This window comes from Leucoraja erinacea, chromosome 27 (genome assembly GCF_028641065.1).
Source record: "Leucoraja erinacea ecotype New England chromosome 27, Leri_hhj_1, whole genome shotgun sequence".
In the NCBI taxonomy this organism is placed as follows: Eukaryota; Metazoa; Chordata; class Chondrichthyes; order Rajiformes; family Rajidae; genus Leucoraja; species Leucoraja erinaceus.
In genome coordinates, this window is record NC_073403.1 from 696,668 (window position 1) to 714,907 (window position 18,240).

General features: G+C 51.1%; 1 protein-coding gene across 11 annotated transcripts in view; it reads right to left on the reverse strand.

Moving 5' to 3' along the window:
- Positions 1–18,240, reverse strand: part of LOC129710067 (growth factor receptor-bound protein 7-like) — a 74,879-nt gene that overhangs the window by 27,852 nt on the left and 28,787 nt on the right. For 2 of the 11 annotated variants that reach the window (XM_055656764.1, XM_055656765.1), the window contains exon 2: positions 7,269–7,408. The exons of 7 other annotated variants lie outside the window; for them this stretch is intronic. The gene's annotated coding sequence lies outside the window, so the exon portion shown is untranslated. Of the gene's footprint in view, positions 1–7,268; positions 7,409–10,076; positions 10,878–18,240 lie in introns of those variants that run through there. 2 more of the 11 variants (XM_055656763.1, XM_055656767.1) reach the window with 2 other exon arrangements.

Sequence of the window (18,240 nt, forward strand, 5' to 3'; positions counted from 1 at the left end):
AGGCCATTCAGCCCTTCTGTTCCGTGCTTTCCTCAGTCATAGAGCTAGCTGTACAGCACGGAAACAGACCCTTCGGCCCAACTTGTCCATGCGGACCTAGTTGGCATGTTGGGTAGTCCCAGCCTCAACTACCTCCTCCAGCAGCTCGTACCAGACACCCACCACACTTTGTGTGAAAATGTTACCCCTCAGATTCCTATTAAATCTTTTCCCCTTCACCTTGAATCTAAATAGTTATTCCCTTACTATTCCCCAAGTGTTATTCCTTATCTCTGAACGTTATTCCCTTATCTTGTCTCTGTACACAGTGGACGGCTCGGATTGTAATCATGTGTTATCTTTCCACTGACTGCACAGCACGCAGCAACAGCTTTTCACTGTACCTCGGTACACCTGACAATAAACTCAACTGGATGCGCTGATTGTTTTGGTTTCCTTCATGCTGTAGAGCCAGGCGTGGAGAATAGATGCAGATTCACTAGTCAGTGAAAGTTCCCAGGGCTGCTCTGTGCATCTCTCCAGTGTAGCCCCCCCCCCCGCCTCCCCCAGCGAGGCAGAAATAGCCTGCAGATTACGTTACAACATTGGGAACTGCAAATAGTTTGCAGCAAAACTCAGAAGTGGTACGCAGCCCAGAGAATAACAAACTGTCACAGCAACAGTTCCTTCATCAGGGGTACGGGGGTATCGTTACTGACAGAATACACTGTCCTACCCACATATGACCATCCAGCAGAGAGAGGTACAGAAGGATTTGAACAGAAACAAACATCCTTGTCGATCACCTGACGTTTATCACCTGGAATTGTTGAAGTGATGATTCGGGTGGAGGAGACTGGGACGTAACTCGGCTCAACGCTGCTAACTGGGTAATCACAGCCTCAGCTGCTGCATGCTTCCTGACACCTGCCTCTTCTCATGTGACATGGGACTCAACACAAAGACACACAAAGAGGTGGAGTAACTCAGCGGGTCAGGTCAGGTAGCATCCTTGGAGAAAAGGAATAGCAGTCTGGAGAAAGGTGTCGACCCAAAACGTCACCTATCCCTTTATCTCCAGTGACCCACTGAGTTACTCCAGCAACTTCTGTGCAAACCAGCACCTGCAGTTCCACACTGTGAATGGCTCGATTGTAATCATGTACAGTCTTTCTGCTGACTGGTTAGAACACGACAACAGCTTTTCACTGTACCTCGTTACACATGACAATAAACTCAACTGAAACTGAACTCAGCATAAAACACATGAATTGCTGCCCTTGAGAAATCTCACAGCCCTGACATTGAGCGCGGTTCAGGCCAGGCTAGGACCCTGGCAACTGCACACACACCCACCCCCCTACAACCCCCTACACCCATACTTGCCCCCTACGCACCCCCCCCCCCCCCCCGCTGACATTTTACACTCAACTCCCTCGCGATCAGCAGCTGCCTCACAGCGTTGAAACCCAGGTCCAATCCCGACCTCAGGTGCTGCCTCTGCAGAGTTTGCACGTTCTCCTTGTGACCGACCACATGAGGTTCCTCCCACACCCCAAAGACACGAGTCGGTAGTTTAAACGACTGCTATAAGTTGCCACTGGTGTGTAGGTGAGACTCAGTGGGCCCAATGGCATGTTAACTACTCCTGAATTCTGCAGTGTTTCGGAGGCCCCACCCTGTGGTGGGGGGGGGGTGTGGGGGGGGCAGCGTTTTCACCCCCCCCCCACAGCAACAAAATATAAAAAAAAAAAAACTGGGTGTTGTTTTTTATTTAGAAGGGTTTGGAGGCCCCCGGGGGGGGGGGGGGGGGGGGGGGGGTCCAGGGGGGATTGTGGGGGGGGGGGGGGTCCAGGGGGGGGGGGGGGGGGGGTGTCCTGGTGGTCCCGGGGGGGGGGGGGTTTCCAGGGGGGCACTGATGCAGGACTGAAGGTGAGATGGTCGGGGAACAGGAGTGGCAGATGGAACCATTTCACACAGGTTCACTGCTCTCTGCATCTTAGTTGAAGTATTTGTGCTGTTTGTGCATCTGATAATCATTAAAGCAGGATCTCAATCTGTTCCAAGGAGTCGGCTAATTGGCCAAAGGTTGCATCAGGTCCCAGCGCTGGGTGCTGATGCGTTTCTGCAGTGCCCGCATCATGCAACTCATTAACGCCACTCACCACAACGCTGCCAGCACGACAACAAAACACTCTTGACGCTCGTCTCTCAGCTCAGGGTATCAGCAAGGCAGGAGCCCCAATCCCCACCAGTTCACACCAGGCATCACACTGAGTCCAACCCTCACATTGCCAAATAAATAGAAAATGTGCGGTAGACAATTCAAGGAGTTGCCCAGAGTGGCCACTGCTCCTTTGGTGAAACCCACAGGCATCAAAACTGAGACTTCCTCGCAAACAGAACCAGATGTGAGGCCATTCTCAGCTGAACCTCTGTACACGATACACTTCTGTAGTGAGTCTGTACACTGTGGACAGCTTGATTGTAATCATGTATAGCCTTTAGCATGCAACAAAAGCTTTTCACTGTACCTCGCTCGCTAATAAACTCACTTTGAATGAAGTCCACATGTACAACTCCAGACTGTGGGAGAAAACCCAAAGATCTCAGAGAAAACCCACGCAGGTCACGGGGAGAACGTACAAACTCCGTACAGACAGCGCCCGTAGTCGGGATCGAACCCGGGTCTTCGGCGCTGCAACTCTACCGCTGTGCCACCGTGACCACCCTGTATACTCCCCTTAATCCTGTACACCTGTAGCTCAGCCCTGTCTGCCTTATGTGCCCTCAGCCCCATCAGCGTGAAGAAGAAAGGGGGGGGAGGGGAGGGGAGGGGAGGGAGGAGGAGGGAGGAGGGGAGGGAGGGGAGGAGGGAGGGGAGGAGGGGAGGAGGGGAGGGGGAGGAGGGAGGAGGGAGAGGAGGGGAGGAGGAGGAGGGAGGGGGGAGGGGAGGAGGGAGGGGAGGAGGGGAGGAGGGGAGGAGGGGGGAGGAGGGGAGGAGGGGAGGAGGAGTGGATGTGAGGAGAGGAGGACACACTGTGCCAGGGGAGGAAGGGAGCCTTCAGGAGCCCTGTATGGCAGGGGAGGAGGGGATGTTTACATTCCTCTGCCCTGTTCCAATGTAGTCAGTGTGATTTCACAGTCAGTCCATCCATGCATCACAGGGAACTTCTTGCCAGAGAAAAAAAACAATGGATGAGAAGAAAACATCTTTAATCTGCACTGATTCTGCACTGATACTGCGGGTAATGCCGGGTCCTGCTGCTGTTTCTCACCTGCACCAACACATCCAGCCTTGTTGTAACTATCAGTGTCACATCTAAAACTTACGCTGAAGTGAGTGAAGCCTCTGCTGCCGGGCACAGCCCCCGAGTCTACAGTGAGAGGCTGGGCCCCTACAGTGAGGCTGGGCCCCTACAGTGAGAGGCTGGGCCCCTACAGTGAGAGTTCCAGATTCACTACCCTCTGACTAAAGAAATGTCTCCTCATCTCCTTTCTAAAGGAACATGCTTTTATTGTGAGGTGGTGGCCCCTGGTCCACAGGGTGGTGGCCCCTGGTCCACAGGGTGGTGGCCCCTGGTCCACAGGGTGGTGGCCTCTGGTCCACAGGGTGGTGGCCTCTGGTCCACAGGGTGGTGGCCTCTGGTCCACAGGGTGGTGGCCTCTGGTCCACAGGGTGGTGGCCTCTGGTCCACAGGGTGGTGGCCCCTGGTCCACAGGGTAGTGGCCTCTGGTCCACAGGGTGGTGGCCTCTGGTCCACAGGGTGGTGGCCTCTGGTCCACAGGGTGGTGGCCCCTGGTCCACAGGGTGGTGGCCTCTGGTCCACAGGGTGGTGGCCCCTGGTCCACAGGGTGGTGGCCTCTGGTCCACAAGGTGGTGGCTCGATCTGCCTCGAGGCATTGCTGTACGTTGATGTGCTGATGTAACATGATGTAACAGATCGCATTTTCCAGACAATTAGGTCTTAAATTTACATATTAAAAATAAAGAACTGAATTTAAAATAATGTCTTTAAAACCTTCAGTGTCAGAACCACTTCAATCAAGTTGCACAAAACACAATCTCACCCACACTGAAGGGATAACATAGAACAGGCCCTTCAGCCCACAATGTCCATGTAGACCATCTCTTATCTACCTGCACGATGCAATCCACCGTTCCTTGCGTGGCCATGTGCCAATCCAATGGTCTCTTAACTCCCACGACAGTATCTGTCACCACCACCACCTGTGGTCAGATTATTGGGTTTGAGTATCAGACAGGTTCCTGTCTCCAGTGACACGCTACCACAGAACAGTTCACCAGTTCTTTCGGCAACAGGCCAGCATTCACGATGGTCTGACAGTGGGCATTGGTCGGGAGGGAGCAGGCTGTGAACCAGGGTCATACACTCCAGAGGCAGGGAAACGGAAAGACGTGTCCAACCCAACAATCACTGCGGATCAAAGATGCCGCCCATCCCAGGCCACTATCTGTGTCCTCGCCACAGACACTGATCTACCAACACATATTACAATCCATCCACACTCTTAAATCATTACTCCCACACCAACATTTCTTCCTTGCACTAAACGTTATTCCCTTATCATGTATCTGTACACTGTAAATGCTTGATTGTAATCATGTATTGTCTTTCTGCCACACCAACATTTCACTTCCTCGATCAGTGTTAAACTGGACTGAAGTGTTAGTTTCTTGCACTAAACGTTATTCCATCCAATAACTAGCACATGGAAGCAGCAGTGGTAGACTGACAGGTAAATGCTAGGAAAGGTTTGGATTGTAATCATGTATTGTCTTTCTGCAGATTGGATAGCATGCAACAAAAGCTTTTCACTGTACCTCGGTACACGTGACAATAAACTAGACTGAAGTGTTTAGTTCTGCTTCATCATTAAACCACAAATGCCATCCAATAACTAGCACACTGGAAGCAGCAGTGATTGAGGCAGGGACATATGGACAGGTACATGGATAGGTAGTTACGGGGTTGGAGGGACTTGTCAAACCCTGGCTGGCAGTGGCTGCAGGGCGCTAGATGTGGCACTCCTCAGTCACCCCTCTTCACACAGGATCCCCCGGACTTCACTGTTGTGTATCAAGGGTGCTATCCACCCTCGAAACGTCGCCCATCCTTCCTCTCATCCTCCCGGTCTTCACAGAGAATGGAGGCAGTGGTAACACAATGACCTGACTTGAATCTGTAGCTCACAGCATTTTAGAGTCTACACAGCATAACCACTCCCTGCACCGACCCCGACACTGACTGGCTGGCTGTCTGGTAGTCTCCTGACTACACACGGACACAGGTCATGTCAGGCGGGCCTTGCAAAGGTGAATGTCCAGGACGAGAACATTCAACAAAGACCAAGTAATCTCACAGCACACTCTGTGAATAACAACATCAGTTGCTCCCTCACTGACTGCACTGCCGTGCCTGGGACCACCCATGGACCACGGGCATACAGTCTGTGCCACGTGGCACTCATACAGAGACGCACAGTGGACCCGAGGGGCCAGTAACGCTCTGGGATGGAGAGTGTCAGTGCAAGTGATGTGGTGCAGTGCCCAGAGGGATACAATGTAGTCCCCAGGGAGATACAGTGTAGCCCCATGGGATACAGTGTAGTCTCCAGAGGGATACAGTGTAGTCCCCAGAGGGATACAGTGTAGTCTCCAGAGGGATACAGTGTAGTCTCCAGAGGGATACAGTGTAGTCTCCAGATGGATACAGTGCAGTCTACAGAGGGATACAGTGTAGTCTCTAGAGGGATACAGTGTAGTCTCCAGAGGGATACAGTGTAGTCTCCAGAGGGATACAGTGTAGTCTCCAGAGGGATACAGTGCAGTCTCCAGAGGGATACAGTGTAGTCTCTAGAGGGATACAGTGTAGTCTCTAGAGGGATACAGTGTAGTCTCCAGATGGATACAGTGTATTTCCAAGGGGAATCCAGTGCCGCTTCTCCCAGACATCCTCGATGATATTTGCTGTACGTCTGCATTCCCTCCTCTACACTAACAACTGGGTGGCCAAACTCTGCCAGAACTACATTTTTTAATGAAAATTGTAAAAAGAGATGCAGCTCTCTCTTCCAGAGGGAGGGAGAGAGAGAGAGAGAGATACTTCTCTGGTCCATGGCAGACACAACATTGTGGACAGCAAGCAAAGCACAAGGTTGTTTGGAGAACAACACTCCCAGTTTCAAGAGATTTGGTGGCACCCTGAGCGAGGTTGCTGCTGCTGCCATGGGATTCTGAGGTAGGCTGTGCTTCAATAACCAGGTACGACACTGTTCCATACAAACATTTTATAAAATGCCCCCACAGTCTAACATCCAATTCTTCCAGCGCTCACTGATTTAGTTAGATGCACAACCAGAAAGTGAAAAGTTTGTGTGGGAAGGAACTGCAGATGCAGGTTTAAACCAAAGACAGAAACAAAAAGACAATAAACAATAGACAATAGGTGCAGGAGGAGGCCATTCGGCCCTTCGAGCCAGCACCGCCATTCAATGTGATCATGGCTGATCATCCCCAATCAGTACCCCGTTCCTGCCTTCTCCCCATATTCCCTGACTCCGCTATTTTTAAGAGGCCTATCTAGCTCTCTCTTGAAAGCATCCAGAGAATCGGCCTCCACCGCTCTCTGAGGCAGAGAATTCTACAGACTCACCACTCTCTGTGAGAAAAAGTTTAGATAGACACAAAACTTAAGATAGAACAAAATGCTGGAGTAACTCAGCGGGACAGGCAGCATCTCTGGAGAGAAGGAATGGGTGACGTTTTGAGTCAAGATCCTTCTTCAGACTGGTGTCACCCATTCCCTCTCTCCAGAGATGCTGCCCGTCCCACTGAGTTACTCCAGCTTTTTGCGTCTATCTTAAGGGAAACGTTTTATAGATTAAAAGATAGATTCAGACCAACTAAACTGCAAACTAGCAAGACCCATTGAGCTGTGACAGGGCTGAGCCTGAACTAGTTTGTTAAAGAGCAGCGTGTAAAGTTGGCATGAAGATTACCTGTTCCCTTGGCACTCGTTGTGTGGCTGGTGCTGGACGGAACTGGCACCCGTGTCCCTCTGACTACCATCAGCAGAGTTCTGCAGCGGAGTGCATGAGCAGGGAGGTGGCCACAAGCCAAGTCTCAGGCTGAGTCACAACTGACATAACCACTTGGGCAGGTACGAGACAGAGCTGAGTGAGTTTGCACAGCCACATAATCCAGCAGTAATCAGCTGACACTAACAGCTGTTTCTTAAAGGTTTCTGTTGTCATTGTTGACTCACCTGTTAAGGTCAAGTTTTAGATGGCTGCCAATCTTTATTGTGTTGTTATAGTGAGGGCTGTCTAATACTGATGTTCTGGGAGTGTGTCTGCAGCCTTGCCTAGCAGTGACTGCGATCCATCGTGTGGATAGTGCTGGTGCCTTGGATAAACAGATTACAACAAGTTAATGTTTAATTGGAAAATTCCGATCCAAAGATTGCATTGTATTGAGAGCAGTGAAACACGGGACAGTGGGTCTGCTTCACATTGGTCCTCCCCACCCCCCTCCCCGCCCAATCCCACCTCTCCCCAGGGCCCACTGTGCTTATGCAGGAACTTGTCCACCTCAGCAAGCCCACATTGTCTGTGTCAAGAGCTTCGTCACAAACCCCCAACCGGATTTATGAATGACCACCCTAGACTATGGACCGGGTCCTGGTCTCACTGATGCAGAGACACATTCACTACAGGTCTATGCCATCTTGTCCTTTCACCATTTCAAGATGTCCTGTGAATCTCTCAGCCTTTATTTTCCAGAGAGGACAGCCCAGCCCTAATCAGTATTTTAATGACAGATATAAACTATCATATCTGGAATAATCTTTACAAGTATCCCATTGTATGGTTTCTAGCACGTTTAAAACATTTGTGCAACATGCCTCATCTCACAATTGTAGGTGTGGGTGAACTCCCTTTAAATATTCTAGATCAGATCAGGTCAGATGAGTATCTTGTCAAAGGGACCAGGGTGCAATGACATTCCTTGTTGGCAGGAAGTTCACTGGAGTAGGTTTGGTGATTACATCAGTCAGGCGTTCGACAAGGTGCCGCATGGTGGGCTGCTCTGCAAGGTTCGATCGCAAGGCATCCACAGAGATATAGCTGAATGGACAGCAAATTGTCTCCATGGAAGGAAGCAGAGGGTGATGGTGGAAGGATGCTTCTCAGACTGGAGGCCTGTGACTAGTGGTGTACCTCAGTGTTCAGTACTGGGCCCGTTACTGTTTGTCATCTACATCAATGTTTTTGGATGAGAACATACAGGGCAAGATGAGCAAGTTCACTGATGATACAAAAGTGAGTGGTTTTGCAGATAGTGAAGATGGTTGTGAACGATTGCAGCAGGATCTGGATCGATTGGCCAGGTGGGCGGAGGAATGGTTGATGGAATTTTATACAGAGAAGTGTGAGGTGTTGCATTTTGGGACCTCGAACAAGGGCAGTAAATGGTAGATCTCTGGGTAGAGCAGAGGGATCCAGCAGTACATGGTTCCATGAGTCGCCGGTAGATAAGGTGGTCAAAAGGCAGTTGGCACTTTGGCCTTCATCAGTCAGAGTATTGAGTATAGAAACATAGAATCATAGAAAATAGGTGCAGGAGGAGGCCATTCGGCCCTTCGAGCCAGCACCGCCATTCATTGTGATCATGGCTGATCATCCCCAATCAATAACCCGTGCCTGTCTTTTCCCCATAATCCTCGATTCCACTAGCCCCTAGAGCTCTATCCAACTCTCTCTTAAATCCATCCAGTGATTTGGCCTCCACTGCCCTCTGTGGCAGGGAATTCCATAAATTCACAACTGTCTGGGTGAAAAAGTTTTTTCTCACCTCAGTCTTAAATGACCTCCCCTTTATTCTAAGACTGTGGCCCCTGGTTCTGGACTCGGCCAACATTGGGAACATTTTTCCTGCATCTAGCTTGTCCAGTCCTTTTATAATTGTATATGTTTCTATAAGATACCCCCTCATCCTTCTAAACTCCAGTGAATACAAGCCTAGTCTTTTCAATCTTTCCTCATATGACAGTCCCGCCATCCCAGGGATCAATCTCGTGAACCTACGCTGCACTGCCTCAATCACAAGGATGTCCTTCCTCAAATTAGGAGACCAAAACTGTACACAATACTCCAGATGTGGTCTCACCAGAGCCCTATACAACTGCAGAAGAACCTCTTTACTCCTATACTGAAATCCTCTTGTTGTGAAGGCCATTTAAGGGACATTGGTCAGGTAGCATTTGGAGTATTGCATACAGTTCTGGTCACTCCATTACAGGACTGATGTGGAGGCTTTGGGGAAGGTGCAGAGATGGTTAACCAGAATGGTTTAAAAACAAGGAACTGCAGATGCTGGTTTACAAAAAAGGACACAAAGTGCTGGAGTAACTCAGCGGGACAGGTAGCATCTCTGGAGAGAAACATAGAAGTTGGGAGTTCATGTTGCAGTTGCATAAGACATTGGTGAGACTACATCTAGAATATTGTGTTCAGTTCTGGACATCTAGACAAGCTTGAAAGGGTTCAGAAAAGATTCATGAAGATGTTGCCAGGACTAGAAGGTGTGAGCTATAGGGAGAGGATGAGTAGGCTGGGTCTCTATTCCATGGAGCGCAGGAGGATGAGGGGAAATCATATAGAGGTGTATAAAACCATGAGAGGAATAGATCGGGTAGATGCACAGTCTTTTTCAGACATTTCACACCCCTCGGATTCCTATTAAATCTTTTCCCCTTCACCTTGAGCCTATGTCCTCTGGTCCTGGATTCCCCTACTCTGGGCAAAAGACTGTGCATCTTGAGTGTGTGCGCGCGCGTGTGCGTGTGTGGTGTGGTGTGTGGTGTGTGTGTGTGCGTGTGTGAGGTGTGCGTGTGCGTGGTGTGCGTGGTGTGTGCGTGTGCGTGTGAGTGGTGTGTGCATGTGCGTGTGCGTGGTGTGTGTGTGTGGTGTGTGTGTGCGTGGTGTGTGCATGTGCGTGTGCGGTGTGCATGTGCGTGTGCGTGTGTTACTGCTGCAGGTGAAGCTGTCTCTGTACCTGCACGTCACCATACCTGAACATGATGACAACCACCTGCATTAAAGGTGTGGATCTTTCCCGTGACGCACGTGCCCCGGTCGGTGACAAGTCCCCAGGTGGTGCCGAGCTGAACAATCACAATTACTTTGCAGCAATCTCTTCCCTATATTAACGGGTCTGATAACGAAACTTCACCTATTCCTTTCCTCCAGAGATGCTGCCTGGCCCGCTGGTCCGGCATTTTGTGCCTATCTTTGGTATAAACCAGCATCTGCAGTTCATTTTCATCACATTCTCCCTTAAGTTAGTTTCTCATGCAATGATTCTCAACACATGCAGCTCTCCATGTCCCAGAGGCTGCGTTACAAGTGTCTTTGTGACGTGGTTTAGGTGTGTGGACTTGCAGTAAGCAGCGATTGATCGGTGAGCAGGCTGGCAGGTAGGGCAAGGTGGGGAACCAGTTGTACAGGTAAGGCTGGTTTCTGTGGATTCAGCACCCAGTGGACAGACAAGTCCATCAACAGCAATCAGTCTGTAGAAGGGTTTTGGCCCGAAACGTCGCCTATTTCCTTCCCTCCATAGATGCTGCTGCACCCGCTGAGTTTCTCTAGCATTTTTGTGTACCTTCGATCTTCCAGCATCTGCAGTTCCTTCTTGAACACGCAATCAATCACTATTCTGTTACAAACTACACTGCTTTACAATGAAAATAGACACAAAAAGATGGACCCAAGGGTCTCGACCCGAAACATCACACATTCCTTCTCTCCAGAGATGCTGCCTGTCCCGCTGAGTTACTCCAGCTTTTAGTGTCGATCTTTGCTTTAAACCAGAGTCTGCAGTTCCTTCCCACACATTGCTCTACAACTATCTTTTATCAATGGCTTCTTTGTTTTTCTGAAAGGTTGATGCTTGCTTCACCCCCCCCCACTGACAGTGCCCCCCCCCCTGACAGTGCCCCCCCCCCACTGGCAGTGCCCCCCCCAGCACCAGCCCCCCCCCCCCCCTCACTGACAGGCCCCCCCCCTCACCCCCCCCCCCCCTCACTGGCAGTGCCCCCCCCCCCACTCACTGGCAGTGCCCCCCCCTCACTGATAGTGCCCCCCCCTCACTGGCAGTGCCCCCCCCCTCACTGACAGTGCACCCCCCCAGCACCCCCCCCCCCTCACTGGCAGTGCCCCCCCCCTCACTGATAGTGCCCCCCCCCACTGGCAGTGCCCCCCCCTCACTGATAGTGCCCCCCCCCTCACTGGCAGTGCCCCCCCCTCACTGGCAGTGCCCCCCCCCTCACTGATAGTGCCCCCCCCTCACTGGCAGTGCCCCCCCCTCACTGATAGTGCCCCCCCCAGCCCCCCCCTCACTGACAGTGCCCCCCCCAGCACCAGCCCCCCCCCCCCCTCACTGGCAGTGCCCCCCCCCCCCCCTCAGCCCCACCAGCCCCCCCTCACCAGCCCCCCCCAGCACCAGCCCCCCCCACTCAGTGGCGAGGGGCCGTTCCTGGCGGTGTGACTGACCTCTGCTCTCCGATGCCTCTTCTGCCAACGTTGGCTGTGGCCACTCTCGCTTTCTGTTTTAATTATTAACAAGAGCCGAACGACATCACGGCTTTGGGAATGTTTGCGGCCAGCACGTGGCTGCGATTAGGATCAGTGGGGAATGACCACAAGCACCCCCACCCTACCCCCCTGTACCCAGAGACCACACAGAGCCGGGGGGCTGACGTACTCCACTCCTTCAGCAAGGACGACAAACCTGTGGACAAGCTGTCGGACTTTTATCTGCAGCAGAGTTTGGCTTCTGCTCTGCTGAATGAATGATTAAACAGGATCTGGGGCAAAGATTTGTCAAGGAGCTATTTTTAATCATCAGGCTTGACCCCGGCTGAATATTTCGTTCCCAATCTATCACTTATTTATTGGATTGGAGAGTCAACAAGTAAAAGATCAAATCAGTTCATCACATTCGAGCATCAGAGGAACAGGCCCTTTGGCCCAACTGGTGATGGCAATCACATTGGCCTGGGCTCGTATCTCTCCACACTTTCCTTTACAGATACTTCTTAAACACAGCATGAACCTGCCCCCACCACATCCTCTGACAGCCCGACTCACCTTCTGTACAGAAAGATTACCCGTGAAATCTCCATTGCATTTTTCCCCTCTCACCTTAAATATATTTATACATCTAGACTCCCGAAGTCTAAGAAAAAGATATACTATCTATCTTATTCATGCTCCTCATAATGTTATAAATGTCCATAAGGTCACCCCTTAGTCCAGGCTATCTCATCTCTGTGTTTAACTGCAGCCCTCCATCCCAGGATTGAGCTGGTGGACCTGGGCTGCAATCTCTCTGCTCCCACCACCCCCTGTGGTGCGGTGACCAACACTGTGCACAATACTCCAGCTGTGGTCCAGCCAATGTCCTGCACATCTGTAACACAAACTGCCAACTCATGCACAGTGCGATGGCTCGCAACGCCAAGCATGTGAAACGTTACTACCTCATTCACCTGTGCTGCCATCTTCAGTGTGTTGAGGACTTGAAACAAGGTCCCCCTCTACATCAACAGAGATCCACCAGAAGGGAAGAGACTTTAACATTTTTTCCGCCTTCCATCACAGTGAGGAATGTGGAGGAGTCACTGTGGTGGATGTTTATGTTAAAATGTGTTTTGTGTGTTCTGTTGCTTTTTATTTGTATGACCGAGTTGGCAAATGAGATTCCTTGTATGTTGCAAAACATACTTGGCTATTAAAGTATTAATGTGATTGTGGATTCATGGGAGGTTGGTCTTGTAGGGGAGGATGCTCCTCAAACTGCGGAGCATCCTGGACAATTACAGCTCACCTCCTCCATGACACACTGGTCAACCTGAGGAGCACCTTCAACAACAGACTGGTTCCACCAAAATGCAGCACAGAACGCCACAGGAGATCCTTCTTCCCTGTGGCTATCAAACTGTACAACTCCTCTCCCTTCTGTCGTGGGGTAGACTGAATCTCCCCCTCCCCCACTCCCCAAATCTTTGCACATCCCCAATCCTTTCCACTCGTCACTTTAATTTCATGTTTCATGCACTTTGTGTTTTATGACTGTTCACAGATCAACTTCCCTCCTGGGATAAATAAAGGTCTATTGTATAGTGTCGTATTTGCTGTTCTGTCCTTTTAATATTTAATGTCCCAAAGTACATCACCTCACCCATACCCGGGTTAAATTCCATCTGCCACTGCTCCGCCCGACCTCACATCTTTTTCACAACACTCTTCCCTATCTACAACTCAACTTTTGTGTCATCAGCAAACTTCCTAATCAGCCCATCAATATTCTCATCAGAGTCATTTGTACAAACATTAGTCCCAGCACTTGTGCCTGTGGTACACACTGGTTACAGATGTAGTCAGAAAGTCACCCCTCCACCTCCACGCCTCTGCCTCCGAGTCACTTTGCCAACAGGCCTTGGATCCCATGTAGCCAATGTTCTGAACCAGCCCACCATGCAGAGCTTTGTCAACAAAACCTTCCTCAAGTACATGTCAACCATATCTATTACCCTGCATTCTTCATAACCTCCTCAAAACCCCAAAAGAGTTTGTCAGGCAAGATATTCCCCTGCACTAGAAAACTTGATGCCTCCTGATCCAACCCTGCTTTTCAGAATAAAATTTATTTCCTCCTTTCGAATTTGTTCCAAAAATGTCTCTGCTATCGATGCAAAGCTCACCAGCGTGTTGTTCCCCGACCTAACCCTACTGCCCTTCTTTATGAATGGGGGAACAACATTAGTTCTTCTGCAACCTCTAGCTATTGAGGCTATTGAAGATGCAAAACTTTCCATTAGATGCCCAATATGAGAAACACTGGCTTGTTAATGCCATGGTAAGGATTGTCATTGCACAAGGCTCCACTCAAATGAAAAGATTAAACAAGCTCAGAAGCTGTTGCTGCTCCTTGATCAACATCATAAATACAGTCTTCCCAGCCGGCAAATACAACACATAATCCTCCGCCATTTCCGCCACCTCCAACGTGACCCCACCACTCGCCACATCTTCCCATCTCCCCCCATGTCTGCCTTCCGCAAAGACCGCTCCCTCCGCAACTCCCTTGTCAATTCTTCCCTTCCCTCCCGTACCACCCCCTCCCCGGGCACTTTCCGTTGCAACCGCAAGAAATGCAACACCTGTCCCTTCACCTCCCCCCTCGACTCCATTCAAGATCCCAAGCAGTCGTTCCAGGTGTGACAAAGGTTCACCTGCATCTCCTCCAACCTCATCTACTGCATCCGCTGCTCTAGATGTCAGCTGATTTACATCGGGGAGACTAAGCGGCGGTTGGGCGATCGTTTCGCCGAACACCTCCGCTCAGTCCGCAATAACCTACCTGAACTCCCGGTGGCTCAGCACTTCAACTCCCCCTCCCATTCCCCATCCGACCTCTCTGTCCTGGGTCTCCTCCATTGCCAGAGTGAGCAACACCGGAAATTGGAGGAACAGCACCTCATATTCCGCCTGGGTTGCTTGCGTCCTGATGGCATGAACGTTGAATTCTCCCAATTTTGCTAGCCCTTGCTGTCTCCTCCCCTTCCTTAACCCTCGAGCTGTCTCCTCCCATCCCCCCGCCCTCCGGCTCCTCCTCCTCCCCTTTCCTTCCTTCTCCCCTCCACTCCCCATCAGTCTGAAGAAGGGTTTCGGCCCGAAACGTCACCCATTTCCTTCGCTCCATAGATGCTGCTGCACCCGCTGAGTTTCTCCAGCAATTTTGTGTACCTTCAATCTTCCAGCATCTGCAGTTCCTTCTTGAACTCATAAATACAGTCATTTTTTCTTCCTCGATTTGCAGTTTTCTGACTGACTGTTGACGAACTAACCCAAAGGCTTCACAAGATCCGTGCCAACACCTCTAATGCCCCAGGCAGTAGGTAACATCAGGCCTGCTGCACACCATAATTACACCATAGTCACGTCAGTCTGGGTTCACATTGTCTAAAAGATTGCCATCCACACTGAATTTTTACACAGCAACTGAGAGTATGTGGTACTGTTGGCTTTCTGAAGCTGTGTCTGATGTTATCTCAAACCCTTCATGAAATGTTTAACCCCATCAGTGCTCCACTCCCTCTTGCCCTTAATGCACAATGAAAGCTTGATCTTCCCCAATCACAGCCCTTCACTGTATGAATGTCACTGAGATGAGGGGCTGCCTTGAGTCGACAGGTATATTCCTACACAACAAATGTGACTTGCCCAATTGAAACCAGCGTCACATTTACACTGCCTCTCCTATGGGCCAGTAATCACTCTGGTCTCCGGCCAGAACATCACAAGTTTGTACAGGAAGTCCAGCCGATGTTCCCAGTGGAACGTTGCCCTGTGGAAGGGCAGGTTTCAATGGTGCGGTGTTGAGGGAGCTCTGCACTGGTGCACTGCACTACTGGGGATGCGGGACTGGTGGAAGTGCTGTCCTGCAAGCTCGGACACCAATACACAAACAATTACAAGGCATTCAAGAGTCTTAGAGTCTTACAATGTGGACATGGGCCCTTCAGCCCAACTTGCCCATGCCGACCAACATGTCCCATATACACTAGTCCCACATGCCTGCATTTGGCCCATATCTCTCTAAACATATCCTATCAATGTACCTGTGTAAATATTTCTTAAATGTTGCCTCAACTACCTCCTCTGGCAGCTCGTTCCATATGCCCACCATCCTTAGTGTAAAAAAGTGACCCCTCAGATTCCCCCCTCACACCTTAAGCCGATGTCGTCTGGTTCTTGATTCCTCTACTGGCCAAAAGACTCTGTGAATTTACCAGATCTACAGCATTCCTCTCATGATTTTGTACACCTCCAAGATCACCCCTCATCCTCCTGTGTTCCACAGAGTCCCAGCCTGCTCAACCTCTCCCTATAGCACAGGCCCTCATGTCCTAGCAACGTCCCCATAAATCTACTCTGCACCTTTTCCAGCTTGACAACATCTTCCTTATGTGACCGTCAATTCCAATGGAGGTGAAACTCACCCAAGTCGTCCCACCAGTTCCACTGCCCGCATCCTTGTGTATCCCTTTGTCCCACCTCTTCCCCAGCCAGCATTGGAGCATTATGGGCTCCACACTTCCCTGGTCACCTGTTGCTGGCAGTGCTTTGTTCTACCTCCAATTTCCCCTCAGTCTCAAGAAGGGTCCAAAATTGAAACGTCACCCATCCTTTTTCTCCAGAGATGTTGCCTGTCCCACTGAGTTACTCCAGCACTTGCCTGTCCCGCTGAGTTACTCCAGCACTTGCCTGTCCCGCTGAGTTACTCCAGCACTTGCCTGTCCCGCTGAGTTACTCCAGCACGTGCCCCTGTGTCCTACCAACGTCCCAGCACTTGCCTGTCCTGCTGAGTTACTCCAGCACGTGCCTGTCCCGCTGAGTTACTCCAGCACGTGCCTGTCCCGCTGAGTTACTCCAGCACGTGCCTGTCCCGCTGAGTTACTCCAGCACTTGCCTGTCCCGCTGAGTTACTCCAGCTCGTGCCTGTCCTGCTGAGTTACTCCAGCATTGCCTGGGCTGCAGTTACTCCCCTGCACGTGTTGATGGCAGTGCTGAGTTACTCCAGCACTTGCCTGTCCCGCTGAGTTCCCCACTAGCCTGTCCCGCTGTTACTCCAGCACTTGCCTGTCCTGCTGAGTTACTCCAGCACGTGCCTGTCCCGCTGTTACTCCAGCACGTGCCTGTCCCGCTGAGTTACTCCAGCACGTGCCTGTCCCGCTGAGTTACTCCAGCACGTGCCTGTCCCGCTGAGTTACTCCAGCACGTGCCTGTCCTGCTGTTACTCCAGCACTTGCCTGTCCCGCTGACTCCAGCACTTGCCTGTCCCGCTGAGTTACTCCAGCACTTGCCTGTCCCGCTGAGTTACTCCAGCACGTGCCTGTCCTGCTGAGTTACTCCAGCACGTGCCTGTCCCGCTGAGTTACTCCAGCACTTGCCTGTCCTGCTGCACTTGCCTGTCCCGCTGAGTTACTCCAGCACTTGCCTGTCCTGCTGAGTTACTCCAGCACTTTGTGTCCATCGTCAGAGGATGATGTGTTGGAGGCAGAGGCTACTGGGGTGAAATGTGGAGTCCAGGGGAACTCTACTCTTGTTCCATCTGAGGGCGGGGGGAGCGAGGGCAAACTACACGACACACGAGAGACATGGGTGAGGCATCAGTTGCCCACAGGTGTCAGAGGTTGTGGGGAGAAGGCAGGAGAATGGGGTTATGAGAGAGAGATAGTAGACGTGATGGGCCGAATGGCTTAATTCTACTCCTATCCCTTATGATCCATCTATGACGTGGCAGAGACAGGAACATTGAGAGTGGGGGATAACGTCTTTGCAAGAGGCAGGGTGGGAACTCATGACCCAGCCCAGTCACAGCACAGGGCAGTGCCCCAGGGCCTGGAAACCTCACGGCCTTCTGTTTGATTGACACCTTGTTCTCTGGGATTGAGGTCGACACTGAGCCAGCACCAAATCCCTTAACTAGCCAGACACAACAAGCTGGAGTAACTCAGCGGGACAGGCAGCATAGAAACATAGAAATTAGGTGCAGGAGTAGGCCATCGGCCCTTCGAGCCTGCACCGCCATTCAATATGATCATGGCTGATCATCCAACTCAGTATCCCGTACCTGCCTTCTCTCCATACCCCCTGATCCCCTTAGCCACAAGGGCCACATCTAACTCCCTGTTAAATATAGCCAATGAACTGTCCTCAACTACCCTCTGCGGCAGAGAGTTCCAGAGATTCACCACTCTGGAGAGAAGGAATGGGCGACGTTTCGGGTCGAGACCCTTCTTCAGACTGATGTCAGGGGAGAGGGTGATACATAGATAAGGAAGTGTAAGGTGTGAAAATATGTCAGGACGCTGGTCGGAGAGAGGGAGACCTTCTACAAAGTAGACATACCTTGAGGAGATTTCGCAGTGGGGCAGACTAATGTAGGAAGGAACTGTAGATGCGGGTTTAGAACCAGCGTCTGCACTTCCCTCCTAGACAGTTAACTAGGGGCAGGCGAAGCTTTAAGATTCTTTCACACAAAACAACGTGTTGGAGGAGCTGAGGGGGTCTGTGGTGGGTGGTGGGGAACTGCCCTACTGTTCTACTGAGGAGAGGCAATCCAGGAAGGGGTGGTCAGGCTGCTTACAACATTGGGTAAGACTGTGG